Source organism: Triticum dicoccoides, chromosome 3A (genome assembly GCF_002162155.2).
Source record: "Triticum dicoccoides isolate Atlit2015 ecotype Zavitan chromosome 3A, WEW_v2.0, whole genome shotgun sequence".
Taxonomy (NCBI): Eukaryota; Viridiplantae; Streptophyta; class Magnoliopsida; order Poales; family Poaceae; genus Triticum; species Triticum dicoccoides.
The window spans coordinates 104,098,057-104,119,331 of NC_041384.1; positions in this window are offsets into that span (position 1 = coordinate 104,098,057).

Below are 21,275 nucleotides of genomic sequence, written 5' to 3' on the forward strand. Positions count from 1 at the left end.
AGCTGAAGACATTCCAGCAGCTGATCCCATCGCTCCTGAAGACATTGGTCATCGTGACAATGTAGAAGATGATGCAGCCCTTCCTCCGTTAGAACACAGCGAACTCATCAGCATTGGTCGTCCACTGACGCCAATTGCACAGGATCTTTCATGGGCGGATCACCCTCAAGAGGAAGAAGACTTTGAGGCCCAGCCCACTCCAACCCCACAGGCGTCGTCTGCGATCCGCAGGCTTCGCAAAGGTCCAAGGCCTCAAGTCTATGCTGAAGACATTCCGGCTGCATCAGCCGTAGAAGAAGCACCACAAGAGCCCACTCCTCTGCTCCACCAAGAAGCAGTTCTCCAGGAGAACGTGCTTGTGACCGACCCTCCAGCTAGTCAAGCGGAGGATGAAAATCTTGATGCTGCCACAACCAACAAGGAAGCTAATGTGGAGCCCTCCCCAGCAAAAGCTTCAGAAGACAGCGAAGCCACTGAACCCACAACTTCTGTTCCTGAGTCTGCTGCAGGTCCCCAATTCAACTATCATGTTGAGCACAGGCCTCAGGTCCAGAAGCCAATCCCCAGACTGCCAAGGTTTCCAGGTCCTGCATCAGCACCTGGCTCCTTCAACATCAATGGCTTCAGGGCAGATAATACTTTCTTCAATAGCTCCAAGAACCCCTATTCAAGGGAAAGGATTTCATCAGATAGGTTCTGGAGCTATCCTCAGCACAGCTACTACTCTTGCATACTGTATAACCAAGGTCACATTTTCCCGCACAAGCGCCTTGATGTTGAAGCTATTGCTGGTCTGCCCTGTCTAGAGGAAGCGTTGGATTGCTTCAAACAAGTGGGTCTGCTACAGTTCATTACTGATGAAGAGCATTGGAACGAAGAGCTCCTGCTGCAATTCTATGCCACACTGCACATCAAAGGATACAACAGAGATCCGAAGACTTGGGTCCTGGAGTGGATGACCGGCAATGTTCATCACGAAGCCAATGCATTTGATATCATTGAGCTCACTGGCCTGCCCACTCTAGGCGAATTCTTCGAGCAAGGCTGTCGGCTACACACTGAAGCTATTGAGAGCATATTTCAGAGGCCTGAACCGAATATGAGTCAGATGCTCCCCATGATGAAGCCATTGCCCCACGATGCTCCTTATCCCACAGAGTTCTTCGTTGAAGACCTTGAGTACCTGCCCAGGACCATCTATCACATCATCCGACGGACTCTCTGGCCCATTAAAGGACACTCTCCAAATGCCAAGATCGAGGGTGCAATGAAGACTCTGATATTCTGTATCCTTCATGGCAAATGCTTCAACGCACAGGATTTCTTCATACGCCAACTAGCTGCATCAGGCTCAGATCTGTTTGGTTTAAAGTTCTATGCTCCTTGGATAATGAGGCTGATCAAACTTCACTCTGCCATCTCGTATCAGCCCTCAGCCCGCAACCATCGGATCTTCTTGCCTGATGTGGATACCTCTGCTGAAGCCATCTATCCTGAACCTGCCAAGCAACCTCTGAGTCTTCAGAATGCAGAACACCAGAGCTTCACTCAAAATGTTGAAGGTGTTGAAGCCATCTCCAGGGTGTATCCTTTGGCTGGCACTACACATGCACCACACCCTGCTTCAACTGAAGCCACTGACAGTGCCACTGCTTCAAGACCCAAGAAGCGCACTCGTGTTCTCAACGACCGAGAGCTTCTTGTGGCCCTTCATCAAAAGCAGGATAGGCATCATGACTGGTTGAAGAGACAGATGAAAAGCCTCTTGGTGGATGTAAATCGCATCCGAAATCTTGCCACCAAGAACGCTTTCGTTGGCCATGAAACCTGTCGCCGCACATAGAAAGGGCTAACGATGATGCTTTCTGAAGCTGATCTTCAAGAGGATGGCTTCACTGAGAGATTCAAGTTTGACTCCACACCTCCTCGAAGAGCTGTGCTGCTGGGGACTCCATCTCTTGAAGACTCTGAGTTCTCTTCATCTGCTGCCACAGTGACTGCCAGAATTATTGAGGAAGAAGACGATGCTACTTCACCGCCACCTCCTTCAGCACCTCCAAGCTCTTCTGCACCGCCAAACAACGCCAACAACCCTGCTCCTTCACCTACTCCTCATGGGAACGAGTAGAGGCTCTATGTCTTCAATCATTTTTGGTCATTACTGACAAAAGTGGGAGAAGCATATGAGATTGATAGTCTTCAAGCGGGTTCATATGGGCGGGTGCCTTATATCTTGCTTCGTGCTTACAACTCTCATTTTTGCTACATTTGGTTCTTATGAGTTGTAACAGTTAAACCAGATGGTCGTCTGCTACTTGTTTGCCACCCTGTTTTGCGAAGATAAATTCCGCATGTGCGACGATAAATTCCGCACTAACCTCATTTTGCAGACGTCCGTTTTCCATTATGCATGTCATTATCTTCATATACTTTCACATGCATAGTGGATTGTTATCATAAGCTGAAGTGGATCTCCACAAGTACAACCTGCCATGTGCATTTGCATTCCAAAAGCAAATTAACTTATATGCACATCTTCAAGAGGAGCCCTTGCAACTTATGAAGACAATTCCTTATCCTTTACAATTTCACAGACTATATTCCCCGTTGAAAACTTCAACTAGTTTGTCACCAATCACCAAAAAGGGGGAGATTATAAGTGCATCTAGTGCCACCCCAAGTTGGTTTTGGAGTATTGACGATAAACCTAGTTGAGGGACTAATGTGTTTGTGAGAATTGCAGGATAACACAGGTAGAAGTCCCTCATTGATTCGGTTTTACTACCAGAGATGACCCCTAAAAATGTATGAAGACATTGAAGTAAAGGTGGTATATGAAGATATTCACATTGAAGACTATGACAAAAGAAGACACGTTATGAAGCCTATGGAGCTCGAAGACTTAGATCTTTCGTAGTTCTTTTTCTTTTGTGTTGAGTCATAGGAACCACCGTACTGTTAAGTGGGGTCCAGGAGAACTAGTCAGAATGACTGAAGTGATGCCTAAACCAAAAACCTATGTCTTCGAGTGAAGACATTGAGAGCGAATCTTGTCCAGAGCCGGACAAGTCAGCTTTGCTTGTAGCCCAAGTAAAGTTGCCATGAGAGTTTGAAATCTGACCGTTGAGACACTGTCAGTTCCTTAGTGACCTAGGGTCATTTAGGACAAATCAGGTCGGGTTGCCAAGTGGCTATAAATAGCCCACCCCCTACAACCATAAACGGTTGGCTGCTCAGATTGAGAGTACGGCTTTTGTCGTTTGAGAGCAACCCACCTCGAAGCCTTTGAGAGAGAGAATTCCTTGCGAGGATAAAGCCCTAACCACCCATAGCCAGAGAACATTGGGCATCACTTAAGTCTTCTTGTCTGTGTGATCTGAAGACTTATTACACTTGAGGACTGTGCATCCCCAGACGGTTAGGCGTCGCGTTCAGAGCATCCAAGAGACATTGTGGATTGCCAGTGAACGAAGTCTGTGAAGGTTTGGAAGTCTACCTTGAAGACTTACCAGAGTGATTGGGCGAGGACTATGTGACCTTAGCTCAAGGAGAATACGGTGAGGACTTGGTGTCCTGAGCTGCGTGTTCAGGACTGGGTGTCCGGGACTGTGTGTCCTAAGGTTTAAATACCTAGCCGCTCCAACCAGACGTACAGTTGTCACAGCAACTGGAACTGGTCTAACACATCATTGTCTTCAACGAGTCACTGGTTTCATCTTCACTTCCTTTTACTTACTGATTACTCATTGTGAAGTCATTGCGTGTCTGTTCTATCTTTTGTCTTCGCAACGTGAGTGTATGATCTGTTTAGCTTCATAGTATCTTCCTACCTGATCTTATTTACACTACAACTATTTGTCACTGTGCTTTCACTCTGTTGATACTTGACCATGGCTTGCCTAGTGTAGTCTAACTTCCGCTGCATAGTAATAGGCATATCTCTACTGTTTGTCTTCATAACTTCCATGTTTTGAAGACTTTCATAAAAATCGCCTATTCACCCCCCTCTAGTCGATATAACACACTTTCAAGAAGCCAATCCCAAGATTGCCCAGGTTCCCAGGTCCTGCATCAGCACCTGGATCCGTCAATATCAATGGCTTCAGAGCAGACAACACATTCTTCAATAGCTCCAGGAACCCCTACTCAAGGGAAAGAATATCATCTGATCGGTTCTGGAGCTATCCGCAGTGAAGCTATTACTCCTGCATTCTGTACAATCAAGGCCGCATCTTCCCCCACAAGCGTGACATTGAAGCCATAGCTGGTCTGCCCTGTCTGGAAGAAGCTCTGGATTGCTTTAAAGAGGTTGGGTTGCTGCTGTTCGTCACTGACCAAGAGCATTGGAATGAAGAGTTGCTGCTCCAATTCTATGCCACACTTCACATCCACAGGTATAACAGAGATCCGAAGACTTGGGTTCTGGAGTGGATGACAGGAAACGTTCATCACGAAGCCAAAGCCTTTGACATCATTGAGCTCACTGGTCTACCCACTCCCGGCGATCTCTACGAATCTGGCTGTCAACTTCACAGTGAAGCTGTGGAGAGCATCTTTCAGAAGTCTGAACCTAACATGAGTCAGATGCTCAGTATGATGAAGCCATTACCCCAAGATGCTGCATATCCCAAAGAGTTCTTTGTTGAAGACCTAGAGTATCTGCCAAGGACTATTTATCATATCATAAGGCGAACTCTTTGGGCCATCAAAGGGCACTCTCCACATGCCAAGCTGGAAGGTGCAATGAAGACTTTGATCTTCTATATTCTTCATGGAAAATGCTTCAATGCACAGGACTTCTTCATTCGCCAACTTGCTGCATCAGGCTCTGATCTGTTTGGCTTGAAGTTCTATGCCCCATGGGTAATGCGGCTGATCAAACTTCACTCCGCTATCTCATATCAGCCATCTGCTCGCAATAATCGGATTTTTCTGCCTGATGTGGATATGTCTATTGAAGCCATCTATGCTGAGCTTGCCAAGGAACCTCTAAGTCTTTAGAATGCAGAGCATCAAAGTTTTTCTCAGAACATTGAAGGAGTTGAAGCAGTCACTCGTGTGTATCCTTTGGCTGACACTACACGTGCACCGCATCCTGCTCTCACTGAAGCCACTGACAGTACAACTGCCCCACGACCCAAGAAGCGCACTCGTGTTCTCAATGACCGAGAGCTTCTTGTGTCTCTTCATCAGAAACAAGATCGACATCATGACTGGCTGAAGCGTCAAATGCAAAGCCTCTTGGTGGATGTTAATCGCATTCACAATCTTGCCACCAAGAATGCCTTTGTTGCCCATGAAACCTCTTGACGCACATGGAAAGGGCTGACGCTGATGTGTTCTGAAGATGATCTTCAAGAGGATGGCTTCTCTGAGCGCTTCAAGTTTGACTCCACACCTCCTCAAAGGGCAGTGCTGCGACGCACTCCATCTCATGAAGACTCTGAGTTCTCTTCCTCTGCTGCAACTGTAAATGCCAGAGTGATCGAGGATGACGACGATGCTACTTCACCGCCGCCTTCTTCAGCACGCTTCAACACTGCTCCAAGCTCTTCTGCACCGCCAAACACCACCGACGACCCTGCTGCTTCACCTACTCTTCATGGGAACGAGTAGATGCTCTATGTCTTCGAACCTTTTTGGTCCTTACTGACAAAAGGGGGAGAAGCATACGAGTTTGATAGTCTTCAAGCGGGTCCAAATGGGCGGGTGCTTTATATTTTGCTTCGTGTTTACAACTCTCGTTTTGATACATTTGGTTCTTTGAGTTGCAACACTTAAAACTTGATGGTTGTCTGCTACTTATTTGCCATTTTGTGATGCGATGATAAATTCTGCATGTGCGACGATAAATTCCGCACTTAGATCATTTTGCAGACGTCCATTTTCCATTATGCATGTCATTATCTTCAAATAACTTCACATGCATAGTGGATTGTCATCATAAGTTGAAGAGGATCTCCACAAGCACAACCTGCCATGTGCATTTACATTCCAAAAGCAAATTACTTATATGCACATCTTCAGGGGGAGCCCTTGCAACTTATGAAGACAATTCCTTATCATTTACAATTTCACATATTATATTCCCCGTTGAAAACTTCAACTAGTTTGTCATCAATCACCAAAAAGGGGGAGATTGTAAGTGCATCTAGTGCCAGCCCTAGTTGGTTTTGGAGTATTGATGACAAACCTAGTTGAGGGACTAATGTGTTTGTGAGAATTGCAGGATAACACAGGTAGAAGTCCCTCATTGATTCGGTTTTCCTACGAGAGATGACCCCTAAAAATGTATGAAGACATTGAAGTCAAAGGTGGTATATGAAGATATTCACATTGAAGACTATGACAAGAGAAGACATCGCATGAAGCCTATGGAGCTCGAAGACTTAGATCTTTCGTAGTTCTTTTTCTTCTTCTTTGTTGAGTCATAGGAACCACCGTACTGTTAAGTGGGGTCCAAGAGAACCAGTCAGAATGACTGAGGTGATGCCTAACCAAAACCTATGTCTTCGAGTGAAGACTATGAGAGCGAATCTTGTCCAGAGTCGGACAAGTCAGCTTTGCTTGTAGCCCAAGTAAAGTTGCCGTGTGAGATTGAAATCTGACCGTTGGAACACATGTCAGTTCCTTAGTGACCCAGGGTCATTTCGGACAAATCAGGTCGGGTTGCCTAGTTGCTATAAATAGCCCACCCCCTACAACCATAAACGGTTGGTTGCTCAGAGTTAATATACGGCTTTTGTCGTTTGAGAGCAACCCACCTCGAAGCCTTTGAGAGAGAATTCCTTGCGAGGATAAAGCCCTAACCACCCAGAGCCAAAGAGAATTAGGCATCACTTAAGTCTTCTTGTCTGTGTGATCTGAAGACTTATTACACTTAAGGACTGTGAATCCTCCAGCCGGTTAGGCGTCGCGTTCTGAGCATCCAAGAGACATTGTGGATTGCCGGTGAACGAAGTTTGTGAAGGTTTGGGAGTCTACCTTGAAGACTTACCAGAGTGATTGGGCGAGGTCTGTGTGACCTTAGCTCAAGGGGAATACGGTGATGACTGGGTGTCCTGAGCTGCGTGTTCAGGACTGGGTGTTCGGGACTGTGTGTCCTCAGGTTTAAATACCTAGCAGCCCTAACCAGACGTATACTTGTCACAGTAACTGAAACTGGTCCAACACATCATTGTCTTCAACGAGTCACTGGTTTCATCCTTCCCTTCTCTTTACTTACTGTTACTCCTTGTGAAGTCATTGTATGATTGCACTATCTTTTATCTTCACTGAGTGACTGCGTGTTCTGTTTGGCTTCATAATATCTTCCTACCTGATCCTTACTACATTGCTGCTATTAGTCATTGTGCTTTCACTCTATTGAATACTTGACTATGGCTTGCCTAGTGTAGTCTACCTTCCGCTACAGGGTAATAGGTTTATTTCTATCGTTTGTCTTCATAACTTCCATGTTTTGAAGACTTTCATAAAAATCGCCTATTCACCCCCCCTCTAGTCGATATAACGCACTTTCAGGGTTTCTTCTTCATCGGCTGATGCAGCCGGAACATCTTCAGCCAGTTTGGCTTCGGATTCAGTCACAGTAGGAGTGGCATCTGGAAACACTTGACGTGCAACAAATTGGTGGGGCACTTCTCCTTCTCGAATGCTGGAAAGAGGGACTTGAGACCTTGATCCTTTGCGAAGCCTGCGAAACGCTGGCGACGCCTTTGGAGATGGAGTTGGCTAGTCCTCAAAGTCGTCTTCTTCTTCTTGCCGGGGTGGTGTGTCTTGTTGTTGTGGGTGATTATCCCATGATGCATCCTGAGCAATTGGCGTCAGAGGACGACCAATGCTGATGAGTTCGCTGTGTGTAAGCATAGGCGATGATACCTGTTGGTGCTCGATCAGAGGAAGAACTACATCATCGTCAACATTGTCATGGTGACCAATGTCTTCAGCAGCAGTGGGATCAGCTGCTGGAATGTCTTCAGCTTCATGAGCCTTCGTGGCAGCAGGCTCATGGACAGTCAGTTGGCGCTCTTGATGTTCAGCGGCAGGGCGAACCATGGAGATAGGTTCAACAACTAAGGGCTCTGTGGGAGCAGCCCGATCCTTCTTGGTATTGCGCTTCTTCTTGGAGGGAGCAGCAACAGAGGCTTCAGGATGTTTCCTCTTTCTGGCTTCAGCCTCAGCAGTCCTCGTTTTCTTCAGTTCTGAAGCGGTTGACCTGGCCTTTCTGGCTTCGGGCCAGTCATGCTGGCTGGGAAGACAATAGGATGTGCTTCCTGCCTTGGTGCGTCGGGTTCGGCCACAACGGGCTTCTTCTTCTTCTTTGCAGCCATCCTGGGGTCGATGCCAGGACGACCAAGGGCCTTGCGCTTCTCAGCCTCATTGTAGGCTTGCACACACTTGTCAGCCAGGCTCTTCATGCGCTCACGAGAACCTTGAGCTTCTTCACGCTTCTTGAGAAAGGCTTCTTTGAGCTCGTGCAACATGATCTTGAAGTTCCTGACCTCTTGCACGCTGAGCTTGGCCATATGCTTCTTAAACTGAGCTTTCTCAAAGTCGATCTTTTGCTTCAGTTCAACGATGCGCTGGGCTATAGCTAGCTCTGAAGCAATGGCGCCATGGAAGGCAACACTGAGGCCAATCGGAAGTTGCAGATCTTCAAAGCTGAGGTTGGGCGTGTCAAACCACTCATCAATGAAGTTATGGATGATTGACACGTTAAAGAGAGGCAAATTATTGCAGATTTCTGCTTCTTCTTTGCTCTTGATCAGTTGCTCAAGAGCGCCATCTGCATGATCTTCATCGCTGGACAGATCAATGGTATCATTGCGCATAATAGCAGCAGCAGTCAGTTCTTGGCTGGTGTGTTGCAGAGGCATCTTGACTTTCGAGGGCTTGGAGATGCGTGACAAATCTTCAGACTGCACATTGTCTTTAGGAGGTGCAGTAGCCAGTGGCTTCGCCCGTGATATTTTTGGTGCTGAGACAGGCTTTGAAGCTTTAGGCTGCTTCAGTTTCTTTGGCTTCGGCGGTGCAGGCGCTTCATCAGATTCAGCGTCATCTGCATGCTCATCCACGGCTGTCCCTTGAACCACGATATGAGTGATGAGACCTTCCAGGTTGTAGAAGGGCCCAACAAGATTGGGTTTAGCTTCGCGGGTGCCATCGGCACGGGGAGCAGAAGGGCCAGGGTTGACGTCTAGTCCCAAAGACTTCTTGTTCTGCTTCGCCGAATTCTGGGCAAACTGGAAGTTGCACTTGAACAGATTGTCATCGCGACACCATAGCAATGACGATGGGTCAGCATCCGCAGGCTGTGGTCCACGGACCATGCAGGGATAGAAGCCTTGTTCAATGGCTTCATTTCTGGACCTGGGTTGAAGATTTCTATATAGGATGTCTCCCCATGGTCGCTTGATGGCATTCTTCTCAGCATATTCCTTGGTCACAAACCTGTACTTAAACCACTATTCTTCCCAATATCGTCGAATCCATTGGATTCGTGTCTTGCGCTGATTGTAATCCTATTCTGGATCTGTCTTGTACAGCTTTGAGAGGTCATCGGGCAGATCTCTTGATGTTTCACCTCGACGCTTTCTGCCACCCTTCCTTGCTGATTTCTCTGCAACCATGAACTTTAAACTGAATGGCTTCAATACGTTCAAAGGCTTCAAAGGCTTCGCTTGCTGGACAAACAGGAACTGGCTTCAGGAGAATTTATATGATGCTGTAAGAATTCTGCAAATGAATACATACTATGAGAACCAAGGGATTCTCACACGGACATGTACCTATGACAGCATTAAGGTGCGAGGGAAGGGGAAGTGGTCATATGCATTCTCAGAAGATTTTGAAGATAAATCAGTTTAGAAGACATTGACCTCGTCGTGCGAAGACATTCACTCATAGATAAGGAGTTGGTTCCAGATTTGTACGAATCCACGGATCAGTACAAGTGATGAATCTAACTACTTTGTGAAGCATAAGTGAACATACTAGGCATATTATGAGATGCAGTATGAAATAGATCCAACTTGTGTGAACAGAAACTGCTTGTGGTAGAAAGTGACGAATCTATAGGATCAAAGGGGCCGTAAAAAGGAAGTTTTATTTACCACACAAAGAACTGCTAGACGGAGTGGAAGAGGAGGCCGAGCAGTTCGATCGTCCGTGCCCTAACTTGACGACGGAGGACACCTATGGCGGCGGAGGAGAAGACAATGTCCGCGGCCGGCGTGAAGACGGCGTCGGAGAGGTCGCGGCAGCTAAGCGCTTCGTCGCCGGCGTCGTTGAGGGCTAGCGGTGGTGCTAGGGTTCGTGCGAGAGTGAAAGAAAGAATAATGACTGTGGTGAGGCGTGTATTTATAGGGACAGGGATGGCACAGCGTTATTACACAGGTGCCCCTGGCGATTCACATCTGAAGAACACGTGGCCATGATGCAACATATCGGAGGTTGTTCCACGTTCCCACGCACGCCTGGATTGTCGGGTGGTCGTTCCCACTTCTCCGGGTTTCAGGTGAAGGAATTAGCATTGAAAGCGGACTTAATGTTTGTCTTTGTATCTTCTGCTGACAAGGACGCAGAGAAGACATTCGACAGTTTCAAGAGAATGCATATGATTTGGAGAGATATAGTTTGAGATAGAAAGCATAGAGAGGTTAGGGTCCGATCACATTCACTTAGTTTAAAAGATTCAACAAGAAGACATAGCTATAAGTGAATGCTGTAGACGATAGAACACTAGTATATATAATAAACATAGTGAAGATAATCATGAAGACAGGTTGAGATTGAAGCCAAACCAAATGTGAAGACATAGCAAATGCAACGCCATGGGTAAAATACTTCAAACAGAAGAATTTGGTGGTGGCGTTACCCACCGTATAGGAAGTATTAGACCCAAACACGGTGCACAATTATCGTGGCGCTCCGAAGTCAAATTCCACATTAATGTATTCACACTTAGAATGTATGTCTTCATTGATTGAATATATACTTTACTTTGTGTGTTGCACATCTAAGTCATCATATGCATAAGTGTTAGGATGTGTGCCTGATCATAGGACATTTGAGGATTCCAGGATATTTAGATACTTCTGTTGAGATATAAAGATGCCGTTGCGTTGCTGACGTATTTGAAGACCAAGGAAGAACTTCAGCTCAGCCATCATGGACATCTGATATTGCTCTTGCATCATATATCCAAACTCTTCACTGTATTTCTGATTGGTGCAGTCGAAGATAATGTCATCCACATATATTTGGCACACAAACAGTTCACCATCATATGTCTTCGTGAAGAGAGTGGGGTCGAGGGAACCAGATTTGAAGCCTTTGCTCTTCAGGAAGTCTTTAAGTGTGTCATACCAAGCTCGAGGGGCTTGTTTGAGGCCATACAGTGCCTTGTTGAGCTTGTACACCATGTCAGGATGTTTTGAATCTTCAAAGCCAGGCGGTTGTGCAACATACACTTCTTCTTCAATCTTGCCATTGAGAAAAGCGCTCTTCACATCCATTTGATATAGAAGTATGTTATGATGATTTGCATAGGCCAGCAGTATGCGTATGGCTTCAAGTCTAGCCACATGAGCAAATGTTTCATCGAAGTCAATCCCTTCAACTTGAGTCTATCCTTGAGCAACGAGACGAGCTTTGTTTCTGACAACTTGACCATTCTCATCTTGCTTGTTGCGATATATCCATTTGGTGCCTATTATATTGTGCTTCCGAGGATCAGGGCGCTTAACCAATTCCCATACATTATTGAGCTCAAACTGTTGAAGCTCTTCTTGCATAGCTTGAATCCATTCAGGTTCCATGAAGACTTCTTCAACTTTCTTGGGTTCTTTTATTGAGACGAATGCGAAGTGCCCACAGAAATTTGCTAGCTGTGTTGCCCTTGAACGAGTGAGTGGACCTGGTGCATTGATGCTATCAATTATTCTCTCAATCTGCACTTCATTTGCAACACGAGGATGTACAGGACGAAGATTTTGCTCTTGCTGATCATTGTCATTGTTAGAGGGATTGTCTTCAGAGCATTGTCTTCAGGTTGATCAGGTGCGGAGATGATAAGTTCCTCTTCAGGTTGACCTTCAGAATGTATGATTTCTCCAGTTCCCATAAGTTTGATTGATTCACTGGATGGAACTTCATCTAGCACATTTGGCAGGTGCTCTCTTTGTGAGCCGTTAGTCTCATCGAACCGCACATCCACTATTTCAACCACTTTATAATGAAAGAGATTGAAGACTCTCTAGGAGTGCGAATCCTTTCCATATCCAAGCATAAAACCCTCATGTGCTTTTGGTGCAAATTTTGAAGTGTGATGTGGATCCTTGATCCAGCACCTGGCACCGAATACTCTGAAGTAACTGACATTTGGCTTCTTGCCAGTAAGGAGCTCATAGGATGTCTTGTTCAGAAGCTTGTGAAGATAAACACGGTTGATGATATGGCATGCAGTGTCAATGGCTTCAGGCCAGAATTTTCTTGGAGTCTTGTATTCATCAAGCATCGTCCGAGCCATCTCAATAAGTGTTCTGTTCTTGCGTTCGACGACGCCATTCTGCTGTGGCGTGTACGGAGCTGATAATTCATGTGTGATGCTCAAAGTATCAAGATATGCATCTAGGCCAGTGTTCTTGAATTCAGTGCCATTGTCACTTCTGATGTGCTTTATCTTGGCACCATAGTTGTTCATTGCTCGATTGGCGAAGCGTCTAAAGACATCCTGCACTTCAGTCTTGTAAAGAATTATATGCACCCAAGTATATCTTGAATAATCATCAACAATGACAAAGCCATAGAGACAAGCAGTAGTAGTAAGAGTTGAGTAATGAGTGGGACCAAAGAGATCCTGTGTAGCAGTTCGAAGGGTTGAGTTGTTGTCATGATTGTCTTCGAGGGATGCTTGGCCCTCGTCATCTTTCGTACTTCACAGGCACCGCATAAGTGATCCTTCTTGAACTTGACGCCCTCGATGCCTATGACGTGCTTCTTCCTTGCAAGGGTGTGGAGGTTCCTCATGCCAGCATGCCTTAGCCTTCGATGCCAGAGCCAGCATTCAGAAGCTTTTGCTAGAAGACATACTGCAAGTTGTGGTTCTGCTGAGAAATCTACAACATACAAATCATCTTTTCGATACCCTTCAAACACTAGAGACTTGTCAGATTCCATTAGTACAAGGCAACGATATTTTCCAAACATCACAATCATGTTTAAATCGCAAAGCATTGAGACAGACATTAAGTTGAAACCAAGGGATTCAACAAGCATGACTTTATCCATGTGTTGATCCTTTGAGATTGCAACTCTACCTAGACCCAATACCTTGCTTTTACCAGTGTCAGCAAATGTGATGTGACTTTTGTCAGATGGACGTAAAGTTGAGTCCATGAGAAGGCTTCGCTTGCCAGTCATGTGATTTGTACACCCACTATCAATAATCCATTCTGAAGCAGCTGGTGTCGTACCCTACAGTGTAGTTAGGGGGATAGGCTCCACGAAGAGAATTGTGAAGCAAAAACATTTGACGAACCAGTGGATTATTAAAGCTTAGATCGAGATTAGGACTGATAGGGCAAGTTACAAGTGATTCAGAAACAAAGTACATAGTAAGACCATTTGGGCATTTGATCTTGCGCCCTACAAGATGTTTAAGGTCCCTAGCAATAGTGTCAGACGATTTTGGTTTTCGGCTGGAGACCTTTCCCTGCAAAAGAGAGTTAAGCTTTCTTTGCCACCCACATCTTCAGGGGTGGCTTCGAAGCAATGAGTCTAAGTGCAGCATCTGAGAACTTTGGCTTTGGAGCCCTAGCAAAAAGTCTTGCAGGTGGACAATAGTATTCATAAGAATAAGCAGAATAGTTATTGGTCTTATGAACATGGCGGTTTGATGAAACGCGCTCATATTCATAGGCCTGAGTATGGCTTCCCTGCAAAACATTTGCGTTAGTGTGACTCAGGTGAGTCTTCTGTCTGTATGAAGCCCTTGGACCGTATGAAGCCTGTGGTCTGGGGTTTGTCTTCTTCACCTGTGGTGTCATGATGATATTCACAGGAAGATTCTCCAAACACCTTTTCGGCACCCAGATCTTCTTCATAAGCGGTCCATTCCTGCAGTTAGTACCATATACCTGGCAAACACTTCACCATTTTGATTCTTAAACAGTTTATAGTTTGCATCAAAGGATTCATCAATAACAATGGGGTTAGCACAAGTGAAGCTAGATAGGGTGGATGGATCTGCCGAATTCTTTGCAGCAACCCATGTGGTTTTGGGGTACTGCTCAGGTTTCCAGTAAGAGCCATCAACATTCATTTTCCTTTCAAACCCGACACCCTCCTTCCTAGGGTTTCGGTTCAGGATCTGCCTTTTGAGGACATCACATAGTGTCTGATGCCCTTTGAGACTTTTGTACATCCCTGTTTCAAGCAATGTCTTCAACCTAGCATTCTCATCAGCAATAGCAGTGGTATCCTCAGCAGAGGGGTTAGTTACCACATCAACAGTTGAAGAGAGTGCAACATTGGCAGCAGTAGAACAATTAGCAACAGAAGTAGAGTTATCACGCTCAAGGCATTTAAGATATGGTGGTTCAAATCCTTCCTGAGCTGAACTGATCTGTTCGGCGCGAAGTGACTCATTTTCCTTTTGAAGATCTTCATGAGCCGCTCTCAATTTCTCGAGTTCTTCATGAGTTGTTGAGAGTGTTTCATGACGACTTTCAAGTTCCTCATACTTAATATGAAGATTTTTTATGTCTTCAATTAAGGACTGAGATCGAGTCATTTCAGCGTCCAACAGGTCATCGCTTTTGTCTAACAGTTTTTGAATATGTTTCATAGCTTTCTGTTGTTTAGTGACAAGGGAAGCAAGTTTTGCATAGATGGGTCCAAATTCATCACCAGATTCATCATCACTGGATTTAGATAGATAGCATTCAATTACCTTAGCATCATTTGCCATAAGGCATGATGCAAAAGATGATGATTCTGGTTCGAATGTCATCGCTTTGAGAGACTCCTTAAAGTCCTCGAACCGAGGATCATGACGAGTTCGATGACCCTCATAGACCTCAGAGAGACGGTCCCAGATGAGCTTCGCATGATCGAGATGCATGATATTCCTAAACTGATTTTGAGATAGACAGGAGCAGATGACGTCCTTCGCCGTGAGATTGAGAAGAGTGTACTTGCGAATGTCATCAGCTTCCGCCATCTTGCACAGATCGGTCAGACCAATTTCAGTGACGGTCCACAGCTCGCTGTTTGTTGCCATGAGGCGCTTCTTCATCATGGCCTTCCACTTGGGATACTCGTGACCGTCAAAGATGGGGCATGACATAGTCTTCATACCTGTGGTCGACATAACTAAAACTCCAGGCGGTTAAACCAAAATCACACAGAACAAGGGAGTACCTCGCTCTGATACCAATTGAAAGTGTGTTATATCGACTAGAGGGGGGGGGGTTGAATAGGCGATTTTTATGAAAGTATTCAAAACATGGAAGTTTCGAAGACAAATGATAGAAATGAACCTATTACCATGCAGCGGAAGGTAGACTACACTAGGCAGACCATAGTCAAGCATTCAATGAAGTGAAACCACAATGACTAATAGCAGCTAGGCAGTAAGGATCAGGTACACAGTGAAGACAAATAGACAAAGCAAATAAGCACTGACTTCACAAGAGCCAACTGTAAATAAAGAGATGAGAAGAATAGAACCAGTGTGCGTGATGAAGACAAATGTTTGGTAGACCAGTTCCAACTGCGATGACAGTTATACATCTGGTTAGGGCGGATAGGTATTTAAACTTGAGGACACTCAGTCCTGGACACTTAGTCCTGAGCACGCAGCTCAGGATACTTAGTCCTTACCGTATTCCCCTTGAGCTAAGGTCACATAGACCTCGCCCAATCACTCTAGTAAGTCTTCAAGGTAGACTTCCAAACCTTCATAGACTTCGTTCACCGACGATCCACAATGACTCTTGGATGCTCAGAACGCGACGCCTAACCGGCTGAAGGATTCACAGTCCTCAAGTGTAGTAAGTCTTCAGATCACATAGACAAGAAGACTTAAGTGATGCCTAACACTCTTTGGCTCTGGGTGGTTAGGGCTTTATCCTCTCAAGGAATTCTCTCTCAAAGGCTTCGAGGTGGGTTGCTCTCAAACGATAAAAGCCGTACTTTAACTCTGAGCAGTCAACCGTTTATGGTTGTAGGGGGTGGGCTATTTATAGCCACTAGGCAACCCGACCTGATTTGTCTGAAATGACCCTAGGTCACTAAGGAACTGACACGTGTTCCAACGGTCAGATTTCAAACACACACGACAACTTTACTTGGGCTACAAGCAAAGCTGACTTGTCCAATTCTGAACAAGATTCGCTCTCATAGTCTTCACTCGAAAACATAGGATTTTAGTTAAGCATCACTTCAGTCATTTTGACTGGTTCTCTTGGACCCCACTTAACAGTACGGTGGTTCCTATGACTCAACAAAGAAGAAAAAAAACTACGAAAAATCTAAGTCTTCGCGCTCCATAGTCTTCATGCGGTGTCTTCTCTTGTCATAGTCTTTCATGTGAATGTCTTCACATACCACCTTTGACTTTAATGTATTCATACATTTTTAGGGGTCATCTCTGGTAGGAAAACCGAATCAATGAGAGACTTCTACCTATGTTATCCTGCAATTCTCACAAACACATTAGTCCCTCAACTAGGTTTGTCGTCAATACTCCAAAACCAACTAGGGGTGGCACTAGATGCACTTACACTGGTGGCCTCTACGGCATCTGCTCGCGATGATCCTCTTCGACGTGGAGTTCACCTTAGACTTGAGTCTGTTGTTTTCTTCAGTGACTGTTGTGTTTGGGCCTCTCTAGTTAGCATCTTAGTTCTTGTTCTCTGCATTTCTTACACATTCCAAGTTTGTATCCATGTAATCAACACCACTATATCCCTTGTCGGTTGATGGCTTCATTAATTTAAAATTGGGCTTTATACCTTTTCTCTAAAAAAAGGAATATGAATCCATTCCTAAAACTAAAAGGCTCCAAAGAAATTTTTCATACAAAGTTTATATCATTTATAATTCCTACAAAAGTCCTATGAACCAAAGGAGGCCTAAGAGCATCTCCAGCCGTTCGCCTCCCCGAGACGCATAAAAATCGCCCCTGGGGGCGAGTCGGCGATACAATCGGCGCTGGGGCCGGTTTCACGCTCAGTCGTCGCCCCCAGCTCGCCTTCAGGCGCCGATATTGGCCCACTTTTCAGCCCCATTTCGGCGAATAAAGGGCCCATATGGGCGACAGTAGGCCCATATTCGGCGTGGTTCGCCGTTGTTCGGCGTTCAATTATGCACATAATTTTTTATCACATATTTCATCACAGAAATATCAAATACCTCAACAAAATAGTACAACAACAAATAGTTCAATACAAATTATATAGTTCAACAAATAAAAACTCATATTTCATCACACGTCGCGCCCGGCGTCACCCTTGAGCCTCCATAGATGCTCTATCAAATCTTGCTGCAGTTGATGATGCACCTGTGGGTCTCGGATCTCCTGACGCATACTGAGATAGGCAGTCCAGGTTGCCGGTAGCTAGTGATCAACTTCGGCTAGAGGACCCTGCCTGTAGTATGTTTCAGTGTCAAACACTGGGTCTTCTTGCTCGCTCTCGATGATCATGTTGTGCAAGATGACACAGCAAGTCATAATCTCCCACATTTGATCTTTCGACCAGGTCTGAGCGGGGTACCGGACAACAGCAAATCGAGATTGGAGCACACCAAATGCCCGCTCGACATCCTTCCTGCAAGCCTCCTGAACCTTCACAAACCAGGCGTTCTTGCCTCCTGGCACAGGGTTTGAGATCGTCTTCACAAATGTCGACCATCTCGGATAGATGCCATCAGCTAGATAGTACCCCTTGTTGTAGTGCCGCCCATTGATCTCGAAGTTCACCGGAGGAGAATGACCTTCAACAAGCTTGGCAAAGACAGGAGAGCACTGCAGCATGTTGATGTCATTGTGAGTTTCTGGCATACCAAAGAAGGAGTGGCAAATCTAGAGGTCCTGTGTGGCCACCGCCTCAAGTACCACACTGCAACCGCCTTTGGCCCCTTTGTACATCCCCTGCCAAGCAAATGGGCAATTCTTCCATTTCCAATGCATGCAGTCGATGCTTCCAAGCATCCCAGGAAATCCTTTTGCTGCATTCTGTGCTAGGATCCGAGCGGTGTCTTCCGCATTGGGTGTTCTCAAGTATTGCGGTCCAAATACGGCCACCATTGCCCGACAGAACTTGTAGAAACACTCTATGCTGGTGGACTCGGCCATGCGCCCATAGTCGTCGAGTGAATCACCAGGAGCTCTGTATGCAAGCATCCTCATCGCTGTCGTGCACTTCTGGATGGAGGTGAATCCAAGGGCGCCGGTACAATCCATTTTGCACTTGAAGTAGTTGTCGAACTTTCGGATGGAATTCACAATCCTGAGGAAGAGCTTTGGGCTCATCCGATAACGGCGCCGAAATGTTTTCTCGCCGTGAAGTGGAGCATCGGCGAAGTAGTCGGAGTAGAGCATGCAGTAGCCTTCGAGACGATGCCGGTTCTTTGCTTTCACCGCCCCGGCTCCGAGCCACCTCGCCGCGGCTTTTCATTGCTCGCCAGCAGCTGGGCGAGGGCGGCGAGCACCATGAGATGCTCTTCTTCCTGGACGTCGGCCTCGGCTTCCTCCTCCAGCAACACGGCGAGCGCTTCCTCGTCATCCGAGTCCATCGCCGAGCTAGGCAAATCGCCGAACACCTTGCGCCCGGTGGGCGTGTACCCACCGCTAAACTGCCCCTCCACGGCCGGAAATGCCCAACTGCTGTTGGAGGGGATGCCGCGGTGAAGCTCTGCTATTTTTTCGGCGTGGAATGACTATCTAGTGGTGAAAGGCGGCGGGCGGCGCCGGGATATAGCTACTAGTGGCCGAGGGCGCGGGGGGTGGGAGGCGAGTCGAGGAAGAAAACCTTGAGTTTTCCCCTGACGGCGTGGGCCAGCCGCGCTTTTCCCTTGCGCCGGAGCCCCCAACTACCCCCCAGTGCGCCAGGTTCGGCCTGTGACTGCCGGGCGGAAAAAAGGGTCGAACCGGCGTTTTTCGGCGTCCTGGGGCGCGACTGAGGCGTTTTTTTGGCGCCGGCGCCCAAAAAGTGGCCTGGGGGGCCTGTTGGGGGTGCGGCTGGAGATGCTCTAAGGGCTACTTTGATTCAAAAGTTTTGCATAGGAATTTTGCAGGATTAGAATCCTTAGGATTTGTTCGGGTGTTGGTTGTTTGATTCATAGTATTAAATTCTATAGGAATTTTTTCCTAAGAGTTCTTCGTACTACTTTGTGTAGGATTTCTAGCATCCGCTCAAATCTCTTTGAAAAACATCTTTGTTTTTTTGTGATGCAATCAAACAACTTAAAATCTTGTAGGATTGAGATGACCCTGACATTTCAATCCTATATTTTCTTATTCCCGCATTTTTAGGATTCTCCGAATCAGACAGGGCCTAAGATTGGTCGGGCAGGGTTGTTCTTGTTTCGCAGTACTTGGTTCGTGGAATCCTGGTAAAGTATTGACTGATGGCGGTGCAACTGAACATGTTCTTTCTAGAGCACGGCATTCTTTTGTTCTATTATTAGTACCTGATATATTTTCTAGGGGCCTATTCATCGTGCAAACAGAATGATAATAAATAGGTCTAAGAAAATAAGGCATGGACTTGTCCCTGCCTGAATTGGGACAATTTCATCATGATAAAGGCTCGCAAAAAATTAATTGGTGTTAGGTGCATACATTGGCACGAGAAAAGAACTCGAGAGATTGGTATCCAGCGGAGATCTTCCTTTAGAATTAAATAAGTGCAAAATGAATCAGAAGAAGAAAAAATTCCTCAATGTAACCTTCTTCACCCTTTCTTTTTAACAATTGAAATTCTATAAAATTCTTCTAAAGAGTTCTGATTACTCCAACTAGGACTAGGAGTATTTTTAACACTGTTGCCATGACAGTACCTAAAAGGTAGTATGCACTTCAAGACCTTTTGGGTTAATCTAGTTAAAGATGAACGACAGAGATATATTCCTGCTGCGTACATGCGTTATGGTGAAGTGCACCGACCACTAAGAGCATCTATATTAGGACATCTCCAACGTCGATCCTAAAATCTCTTGCAACCATTTGAACTGTGCTGTTCAGACCGTGAAAGCCATCCAAGGCGGTCCAGTATCGGTCCGCTAAACAAACAGCTGATGTTTTTTTTAATGACAGCTGATGATGCTAGAAGTTAAGTGCTGCTTCACGTTTACTGCTATGATGAGCACTCAGCACAGCGCTTCTGTGGAGAAAGGTGCATGTGATTACCATCCCTCTAAATTTTTCATCGGGTTAATAACATTTCCCACAAACAAACAAGCCCAAATTTAGACAAACAAGCCACAGGGAGCATGAGCTGCACAAAAGCTATTCAGATCCTTCCTGCGCGCCTGCGGCGAAAGGAGCTGAAGACAACGTGGCACTGGCTAACAATCACCTCAATATAATTGGCAAGCAGCCATGATTGACGACTTGTCGTGCCACGGCCCACGGCATTGACTCTTCGTCACCTACTTGGTTTCCAAGGCATCGGCAACGAGGACGACTGAGAGCATAATATATCCGAATAAAATGAATAAGGTTGGTCATAATGGGGAGTAATTTAGAGAGTGCTTGGATCCAAAAGACTTATTTTAGTCTGACTAAAAATAGTCTCTTTAAGAGGCTAAAGTTCCAAACACCCCTGACTGAAGAGAGACTAAACTAGTCTTGAAACTAAATTTTTTAGTCAGGGTACCCCTAATAAAATGTGGAATAGTTCTCTCTCTCCTCATTTAACTCCTTTTCTTTAACACATGCGAGTTCTGAATTGGAGAGTTTGGAGGATAATAAATGCTCATTAACTTGATTTTAGTCTCTCTTTAGTATTTGTATCTAAACATGAGTGAGGCTAGCAAGTTTTAGTCCCATTATTTTTAGTCATGGGACTAAAATGTATTCAAGCACCCTCTTAGATTAGTGTCATATGCATGACACTAGTCTAAGTTACTACCTTCATAATGCAAAGTAACATAATAGTAGTGTCATAGATAGCTTCATTTATTAGCTTGTAGACTCATCTTATCTTGGGAAGCGCTATGTTACAGTAACATATTATGTTACTACCTTACATTAAATACTTGCCACA